At 41.4% G+C, this 10,327-nt stretch overlaps 1 protein-coding gene across 4 annotated transcripts in view; it reads left to right on the top strand.

Annotated features, from left to right (window-relative positions):
* The first annotated feature begins 3,327 nt into the window (after positions 1 to 3,327).
* The window catches only part of LOC148427798 (synaptotagmin-2-like), a 79,291-nt gene continuing 72,291 nt past the window's right edge, over positions 3,328 to 10,327 (top strand). The window contains exons 1-2 of one of the 4 annotated variants that reach the window (XM_088408362.1): positions 3,328 to 3,575; positions 3,669 to 3,731. The gene's annotated coding sequence lies outside the window, so the exon portion shown is untranslated. Of the gene's footprint in view, positions 3,732 to 10,327 lie in introns of all 4 variants that reach the window. The other 3 variants (XM_088408361.1, XM_088408365.1, XM_088408364.1) reach the window with 3 other exon arrangements.

The following is a 10,327-nucleotide window of genomic DNA, read 5'->3' as shown; positions in this document are numbered from 1 at the left end:
TGGATTTATAGCACTGGTGCATGTGACTTCAAACAAACAGACCCGAAATCAGAGACGACTAGGGTGGGGCTAAGGGAGGTGACCACCTTGCTCCACCTTCCACCTTCAGCATGCCAATCTTTACACGTGTGGGCACGCACAAGTGTCTGTGCGTGTGCGTGCGCGCATTTCCGTTTATGCCTCAGCGCACAGATCTAGATCATATTTGAAGTTAAACACTTCTGCTACATTTCAACATAGAATAAGGACTTCCAAGTTCCAGGAAGTGATTAACGGGAGTAATGGTGGGTAATACAACAAAACCATTAAAAAGCATTTAGCTCTTACCTGTCACGCGTTAGATTGAAGAGGCATTTCCAAAACCAAAGTGTGCCCACGTCCTCTTTCTAAATCATTCGCTAAATCATTCTGATTGGCTGATTGCTGAGAACTTGTGAAAGGAAGGGAGCTTGAATGAAAAGTTGAAATGACATCATCGCACTTGCAGTTACACATTTACTGTGCTGTTGTGATGAACAATCACATTACTGTTTCTGGGAAACACTGGGATTCCGGTGAGCCACCGTTGCACATATTCTCCCTTTGAGTGGATCGTGTTTCAGTGTGCACAAACATGAAAAAAAATGCATTTCAGTGTTACCATGTTGAAGACTGTCACAAAAACATTACAGCAATTCTTTCTATTTTGGAGATATTTGTCCCCGCTGGCAATTATTATTGATATCCATATTAAATGTGTTTAAACCTTGAAGCACCTTAATGGGACACTATGTATGAATTACACCGTTTTTCATTACGGACAGCGGGAAGCGCTGCATTTACCATTGTCCATAGCTATAAAAGACATGGTAGCCTCCAGAGGAGTGCCCCTCCCCATTTACTATAATGATAACTAGACCTACTTCATCAAACATACTGTTGGTCATTAAGAACACATTTATTTGCAAGTTTTTGAAATGTATAATCCTTTAATTTATTCCTTTTTAATGAAAAAAATGTCTAAATCTTACTGTCCCTTTAAAGTAGACTTGCTTGGTCATTTTCAGCAGTAAAGTCTTAATATTTTGTCTATTATTAATTCAATGCCAACATTATTAGTCATGTTCAATTAATGTGTTTAAAAACAGATTTGTCACCTAACTGTCACCTGATTATGACTTCACATGTGTTTAAGGCTTGGGTAACACCCATTTGTGGCTCAGCTTGTGAATGTCACGTAAAACAAACCCAAAATACAGTGAGCTGTGATTAGTGGTTTCTTGAGTCTCGAGAACATCTGATGTCATTTCCAGTTGACAGCAACAGGAAAATGTGTTTTTAGAGGTATTCATTTTACATGAAAAATAATTTACTTATCAAATGAATTCTAGGTCTCCCTTATGAAAGTGTTTAATTAATACACATATTTATACCTTTTAACAAAACACCTTTTCAACATGTCCTCTGTAGCTGCAAATTTAAGAGTGTAGAAATTCATTTGAAAAAAAAGGCATTTACATCATCATAGCCTCAGTGTTTTTTTTTCTTTCTGATAAACACTTAATATAGATTTGACCATTACAGTAAAGTTGAGGGGAAATCAGGAAAAAAATATGCTGGAAAAAATAGATGAGTACAAAGATGAAGAAACACATCTGTGAATTTTGAAATCTTTGGGCGCAAAAGTATTTATGGGTTGGCCATAGTTTTAGGTTGTATTTGTATGATTCACCACTAGATGGTGGCCATGGTTCATCTGTGCTTCCACCTGGTCTTATACTACAGATTACAATATAAGTAGGCCTAATATTTTTGGTGATTTGGAAAGACTTGCAGGTAAAACATAGTACCTCAATTGTTTTAACATTTTTGATTGAACTAAATTTCATGAGGAAAATGCACAAAATTAGTTCTTGCATTAAATGTTTGCTTGCTGTTGGGCAGTTTTTTGCTTCCATTGAATAGCACAATAATTTTTATGCAAGTGAGCCATTTACTCCGAAATAAAATCACAGTACAGGATGTGGTTATTTGTCTGTTTGCTTCAAAACCTTTGCTATTGGGTTAGGATAGTGGATCTTTCATACCTATATTGAGAAATGTATTTAGAAAAGAGATTTACACCATTTTTATTTTAGAATATTTAAAAGGTCATTTTCATCATAAAACTGCTTAGGAAGTGGTTTCACACTAAAGTAGACCCCAATAAATTGAATAAACATCATTCCTATTGTTAGGGGTGGGTTCACTCAGGGGTAGTTGCAATCAAATGCTCCAATTATTATTATTATTTTCAAATTATCTTGGTAAAGTGACATTTCTGGTACAACACTCAGATTGAGTGTCTTCGCTGTTGCGATAGCTGCAGTAGGTACACTCTGCGATCAGCGTTGCATTGTTTTGCCACTGTCCCTCTCTGATATCAGGTTTCTCTTTATTTGCACATTGATTGACCAGGCTTGTTCCCTTTGTTCATTGAACAAACATGGCATGCAGATGACAGTGTGGGGGCATCGTTTAAGTGTTCATTTTCATTGCTGCAGATGGTTGAAGTATGATCCATTATTGATCTCCATAAGTATTGTACTATAATACTGCTCTGACACAATGGCAGTACCAGAAGCGAGTCAAGAAAAAGGGGCGGGGTCTTGGGATGAGCGCTCTTCACATTTACTCCAATTTTGCAACTGTGAGTTTTATCATCGCTAACATTTAGTAGGTCAAGTCAGGAGGGTCCAATGAATAATTTGTCACAAACATCTGACTATTTAAAACATGGCTATTTTCAGTGGGATATGTGAGGAACAATCTGGGTACTTTGCTGCCTGCGACACGCCCACTCTGCTGTGGGGCACCTTCAATAATTCATAGGGAGAAAGCATTAACCGCTGCACACACTGGCTCCCCCTCTCAGCCCAGCGTAGAGCCAGCCTCGCTGGATGACTATTTCGGCATTACTGCAGCCCAGCTCCCCACCCCCACCCCCCCTTGCCTCGCAATCAGGCAGCACACTGCAGCAGAGTTTATCGCTGCAGTGAGCGCTGGGAAATCTCCCTCCACATGGTGCGGCTGGTGACGTTCGACATCCAACTCTGCCGTCTTTGTCCCCCACGCTGAATCATCTTGTCCCGTTGCAGTGCCTTCATTAAATCCCCATCCCGCCATCCCGCCGCTCCTGAAACTCCCAACGCTTTGCCTCTCCCGGCCGTCCGGCGCCCCCCGCCCCGTCCTCCATTTCTTTTTTTCCTTCACTCCATGCGCATAAAACCGCAGAGCTCAGCATTCTTCTCCACATGCTCTAAGGGGGAAAATGGGGGAAAACAGCGAGATGAGCTGGGCGGGAGGTGCCCCCTTTTCAACTAATGAACAGAGCTTATGTTATTGAAGAGCAGCTTGGCCAATCAGAAGGCAGTGCAGGCAAAGACAGCAGGGGAAAAAAAATCAGCAGAGCGAGTGGGCAAGAGGAAGAAAAAAAAACTGCAGTGTGTGGCGTGTGTAGTTTGTATCCCTCCCCTGAGCAGATATTTATCAATTTGGCTGCTCCGGTCTCGGGGTGCACTCTGTGTGTGTGTAGTTAACAGCGGGGCAGAGCCAAGGTGTGTCTTTTAGGCTGTGTTTAGACTCTTTCGGTCAAAGTGGAAATAAGAGAAAGTAAGCGGACATTGATTGTTTTTCTCTCTATCTCAAAGTGTCTTGTTCCAGTGTAGGGAAGAGCTCAGTGTCCAGTGTGAAGCGGGGAACATTTTAAAAAGGTAAGCTGCTACTTTCCTTTTTCTTTATGGCCCCGCGGTCTTTGACTTTTTCAACTTCTTTACTGCTTCATTTTGTTGGGCGTTTTAAAAACAACACTTGACATTTTCAGAAGAAAGTCTTAGCAGGGGAGCAGAGGGAGAGGCAGAGGTAGGCGAGAGGGAGGGGGAGAGGTTAGTGCGGGACTCCCTGACGCTTCGAGGCAAGTTTCTGTGCACACGGTTCTCTGCTGCTGCAGTATCCCCCTTACATCCTGAGCAGAGCTGCCTCATAATTGCCAGTACGAGGCAAAGGGCACGGAAATAAGATATTGCGTTCGAAAAGAGTTGTTGTTGGTGTTTTTTTTTTTTTCAAGCCTGCTTGGGATTGCAGTAAAGTTTAACATTATACTAGCGTGAAATGACAGATTGGTGTCGCCTTGCATTTTCTTCTGGGTGAATGTGTGGTTATGTTACAGATTTTCTATTTGTTCCGATAATGTCATAAACATTTAAATGGTCAATAGAGGACTGTATGGTTTTGTGCACGTTGAGGATGACTTTTACTTTTATTTAAGTGTCGTGACTGCATACTTTGCAAACCTGACCTTCATGGCTTTATTGTCACGAATATGCCATCTTGAAGATTTGACACTGACCAGCAGTGGGCACTGTGTTATTTCTGAGACACGAGCTCGATCACAGATGTCCTGCTGCAGAACCGAAGAGAAAAAAAAAATGGATAAACTTTCTGTATTTTGTAGTACGCGGTGTAATTGTCCTTTATTTAGGATGAAACATCTGAATCAGATCAAACATACAGGCAGAATGTGAAAGTTTATTTTTTCAGAATGATTTATCTGCAGGGAGGTCAGCGTACCAAGTTTCAGCACCATGGACAGATCATACAATGACGGGCACTCTCCCAAAAATCATTTGAATGCATTGCTGCCTTGAATAAACATGAACATTGAAATAAAAAGGACACGTTTAGCATTATACATCACCTGTGCATTTTTCTACTGGTTCAAAATGGCAGTCAATTTAGCAGATCCATCTAGCGTGTGTACGAATCATTTAATTATTCATTGCATTTTTTGTTAGTCACACAGCATGTATTTGCACATCTAGCATTGGCGCCAGCTTGTTGTTTTTGTTTTGATCATCACTGAATGTTCCATAACCTCACATTCATCCTGTGACGGCCAAACGTGTTCTGCTTCCGCAAAGTGTGTTTAATTTTGCTGGCACGATACAGAACCTTGCAGCAAATTGTGTTTTGTGCATTGTGTTTGAGCGCTTGCAGTTACATGCAAACACATGACATAATACTGTTTGTCCAACAAATAATAATGGCAGCTCTCACCAAAATGATGACCGCGGGGACATCCATCTTGCCTTAAGTTCATGGTTGAGAAGAAGTGGAGATGTGTCTGCAGGATGCAGCTAGCGCACATCGCAATGATCATACAGCTCAGCAGGCTAACGGGAAATGACAGCAATCTCACAAATTAGTGTGCAAGAAAGATAGTATCTGAGTGCCTCTAATAAGATGATTTAAACATTGGTTTCTTGGAATTTGCAATGCAAGGCAGTCAAAACATTCAGTTTCACAAAGTTTTAGGCAAAACTCAAGAGCAGATAAAATATATGCGGGTCAGGTTGTACACCCTGGTGAGGATACGTGGGTGGATGAATGGGTTGTGTGCTTTTGAAACATTCTGTTCCAGACGGTCTGACAGGGCTAGCGCTTGCCGGAAAATGGTGGCGGGGTCACAATGAAGTCAACAGGATGTGCTACTATTGGAAATCAAAAAGCTTTTAAATCGGGGCAACAAAGGCAACATGCTACTCACACACTTGTGAACATACCCAAACATTTTCATCTGTGCACAAGTGAGACAGTAGTCAGGGATGATTACATCAAGACAACAGAAGCTGCCGCTTCTTCCAGTGTTCCGAAGAAGCAATGCAAGAGAGGTGAAAGCTGGATACGGAACGTGAACGAATGTATAGCGAGAGAGCTGAAGAAATGTTCAGAGGAAGAGCAGAGAGTGGGTGTGCATTGCTGAGCTGGGAGCACTGCAGCACATTGCAGTGCCCAGCCCCCGCTGCGTTCTCTGCTCGCCATCCGGTTCCATGCACTGACGAGACCCCTGCAGCAGCAGAGATGCGCAGCCCAATCCCACAATGAGCTTTGCAGCCAGTGTCCCTTCGTAATTAGTTTTTGATATATTTCTTCTTAAAGATAATCCCGTTAAAGCATTGTGATGTAGTAAGAGGGAGTTGCGCACGTGCCCCTTCTGGATTATGTAAGCGTGTAACACTTTTGCGCGATACCAGCGGAATGATCCCACCTTCCCTGGCCATGTTTTTCTCATTAGCAACATCTGCCTCACAGTTTGCTTTTGTTCCAGAGGTGACATCTTTGCAAACACAGACAGGCAATTTATTGAAGGCGCTCCAAAAGCCTCGCAAACAACGTTAACCCTCAAATAGCTGGTGGTTGTATGCCACTGGTTTGACATTTTGAAGGCAAAACACTGTGTAGCAAATTAGAAATAATGATCCGTGGCGACCCTCACCTCATGCGGGCTAGTAAGAAGTAAGAAATGTAGCAATTTATTCATTTCAAGTCAGGCGGTGATCCTGGATGGCACACACACATATCGAAGTTCAGTGGGATTAATTGTACAGTTTTTGGCAGGGCATGGACACTTTCTCTCTAATACACACCAGTACACATACAATACACGGTGACGCAAAATGAATCATAATCATGTCAAAGCTCGAGGAAACGGCGGAGAAGCTTGTTTCCGCTTCCATAATCAGCTGCCACGTTTGCATCCAACTGCTTGCCTGGGGGCGGGACGCTGCGTGAGAGCTTCCCTCATTATATCTCCTCTCTGGTTTCCCTCGATTTGCTGATGTGATACTGGGTCCCATCGCAGAGTGTGGATTTTCTCTGCTCAAGGTCCAGTTGCCTTCGCTGCCCTTGGAAGTTGCCTTGCCGAATGCACATTGCCTGAAAGGTGACGTTAAGCGATATTAAGTACAGGACATCACACTTTGTTTGCCACAGATTTGCACTGAAGCAGCAGCGTGCCTGGAGAAAAAGGTAAAAAATAGACCTACTGTAGGTAGTTAATCACACCAGAAGGAGGATGGTTTCATTTCCAATGGGATTATGTTAAATTTACGAGGTTGACTGAAGTGAGAAGGGGTGGAGCATGAACTACCTCAAGGACTACTTTGGATCGTTTCAGGAATTCATTTTTAGAAACACCTTTTACCATGTGAAGATTTTTTTTTGGGTGAAACATTTGCTGCGTACAATGCAGCAGATGCATAAGGTGTTCCAATTCAATGTGTCAATAAAATATGGAGAGCCCGAGGGCGGCAACAGTTGAGGTTAGTAGAGTAGAAGAGCTGCAGCAGGGAATCGGGAGTGCTGCATTGAGCTGCATAATTAATGTTTAGGGGCGGAGCTACAGGCAAGCGATAACCTGCCAAGAAGAGCAAGCCGCTGCAATATTGCTGGAGCAGAACGACTTTGTTGTTTCCTGCCGAAGCCTTGCTAGTGCACACGGAGATCCACTGATGCCAGATTTGGGGCTGCACCAGCCGTCGCTTCCGTCTCGAGTCTCCGTCCCATCTGCTTTCTCGGCCATCCGAGCCAGTCACTCCACTGAGCCTGGCACGGTGGCCAAAAAAATCTGTTAATCATCTGATTTGCATCAAAACACCTTCCTGTCTGGCACATGTGGTGAAACTCACCCAGAAGAGATGGTCCATCAGCTCGGAGGTGTGGCTCACCTCTGCAGGATTATGCAGTGTTATATTTAGTCCTTTTCTGTACAAAATCTAGGTTGTCCTGTGCTGTTTACAAGAGCGGTTTTAAGAGGATGCTCGTTCTCACGATGATCTTACTGTCCTCATGTGTTCAGGTGCGCATGTGACAGGGGGCTCTGCGGGTTTGTGAAGATTACTCTTGAATTTTGAAAACAGTTTAGCTATCCAATTCTAGACAGCTGAAATGTTTTCAGGCGTTCATATGTATGAGCGTGTTACCTGTCAGTGCTGTCAGAGCTCAGAAATGACTTTTCCCCCAGCGATATTACAGAGCTGGCCACCTTTACATTGTGATGAATTGCTCTCACTTCTGTCACCTGACCTCATCATGGAAGATCAAGCCTCTGTTTTTTTTTTGTTCTTTTTCTCCCATCTCTGGTCTACAAAATTAGTGTCCAAGCTATGGCCCAGGCGCCAGTTGTGGCCTGTTGTCCATCTTGACAGGGCCTGCAATCCTATTGGGTGGTGGAAAAAGTGGGAGGGTAGCAACACCACGGTGCCACACAAATGACAACTACTATTAATAATTTTTGACTTATAGAGAGCCTCTCTTGATATGATGCTTCCAACCTAAATAGTGACATTTCGCTTTATGATGCCTCATGAATTGACACAACTGTTTCAGAAGCAAAAAATACTTCACCCACTTTGTTGTGTAAGTGTCTGATATGGGATCTTATCATATTAATGATCAAAATCATTAGGTGAACAGCACTTCAAATTGTCATTTATTACCAATTGGTGATTGTCGAGATCTGCTCAGGGCAGAGGCAGATCCATTCTAGTGGAATACAGACCGTGAGCAACACTAAGTATTTGCCTAATCACCTTTAAAAAGTGTTAAAAGTAACCTTCAAAAAAACAGTTAAAACAAATCAGATACACTATTGCTCATATGAAACATTCAACTATAATTCCCTTCTATAAAACATGAACAAAAAGAATAAACAGGTGTTTTTGATGGCAAAATAATGGTTTGCATATGTATATAAAAATTAACATTTTCGCATTTTTGGCTATTAACAAGGTATGCTTCTTTTTTTTAAACCCAATACTTGATGTTTTCAGTGAAAATGTTTGACGGATTGTCCTGGATCCAAGCGGACGTTGCAAAATGTTTACACTCGCTTTGCTCGCCTCCATTGCGGGTGCGCTTGAAAGAAAGCAATTTGGTTGTTGGTTTTGACGAGACATAGAGGTGCACTATGCTAGACATTAGCGCTTACCTCCCCGTTTCATAAAAGATTCTGGTTCCCTGCTGATATCAGTGGATCTGTATCGGAATCCACTCATCTGGCTTCCTGAATTCGCCATTCAATTCTTTGTGAAATGACGTAGTATCTTTTAATTGTCTTTCATGAAAAATAATGCCAAGAGTTTCAAAAAAGGAAACACCAAAACAGCGGAATTGTTGTCCGTGAACAAAATGTTCATATTGCTAGTAGCAGATAACAAGCATTGTTGATGGCTGTGTTGTGATAAGAGTGGCCCAAGAGGTGTGAGGTTACGGCATGTGAATTCATAAACTCGACCGGTGGTTTTCTAACATATCTAACACACACCTTTTACAATAGAAAATTCCTCATACAAATTCTGAAATAAATGATAACCTAGTCTCAATTTACTCGTAAATGTTGATCCTCGTCATGTAATCTGGGCTACTCAATTGGTCAACCACATCTGGAAAGGTTTGCCTCTATTCCCACTTTTCTCCATTTTTGGATAATGGCTCATACAGTGGTTGACTGGAGCCCCGTAGCCTTGGACATTGCGCTCTAACCTTTTCAAGATTGATACTTTTTTTCCCATTTTTTCAGGAATTTCTTTGAATCGTGGCATGATACATACATATGTTCTTGGAATTTTCTACTTCACTTTGTCTAACGGATTTTATTTAAGTTATGCCTCGATTCCATAAAGGCAGTGGCAGTTGAGTTTGGCTGTGCCCTCTAAAATTGAACTCAGCTTTTCCAAAACAATTACCGTATTTTCCGGACTATAAGGCGCACCGGTATATAAGCCGCAGCAGCAAAATATGAGCCAAAAATTGATTTTAGTCACGGATAAGCCGTGCTGGAGTATAAGCCGCAGGGAATATCAGATCAATATCCTACATCAGATCTTTACGCAAAAAGATTGAATATGAAGTTTATCTTTTTTTTCAGTTATTTAACTTTTTTGTAATTGTCTGCCGTCAGCAACATCCTCTCTTTAACAGACTGAACATGCATGCATGTTTAGGCTCAACATATTTATAGAAAATGGATGGATGGATAGATATCTTAGGTAATTAGCAGTTCAAAATCAAAATCAATACTTCAATAGCATCTTTTTTGTCTCCCTTTGTTTGATAGTTTATTTTGGTGAACATGATAACACATTCTACATATTTCATATACAATCTTAAATACATAAATAAAATCACATATACTGTGTACTGTGCACATCACACATTTACCCACAATTTTATACATTTTTTTTTATTAAATTGAGACTTTTTTTTAAAAAATAATATACTGTATTGTTTTAACTGTTTTTGAGCACAGCCATTGATTCACAGCTTTTCAGTTCTATTTGATAGTTGTTTCATAAATTGACACCTCAAATAGATACACAAATTTGCTTGCTGGTGGCTAGCAAAAAAAACACAAAAAACAAAACACACACACACACACACACACAGATAGGACGCACTGGACTATAAGCCGCAGGGCTCAAAACAAAAGGAAAAAGTTTTATAGTCTTATAGTCCGAAATTTTTTCACATA

The sequence above is a fragment of the Hippichthys cyanospilos genome, chromosome 2 (assembly GCF_059441005.1).
Source record: "Hippichthys cyanospilos isolate Australia breed blue-spotted pipefish chromosome 2, RoL_Hcya_1.0, whole genome shotgun sequence".
NCBI classification, from domain to species: Eukaryota; Metazoa; Chordata; class Actinopteri; order Syngnathiformes; family Syngnathidae; genus Hippichthys; species Hippichthys cyanospilos.
This window is presented reverse-complemented; position numbering and strand designations above follow the sequence as displayed.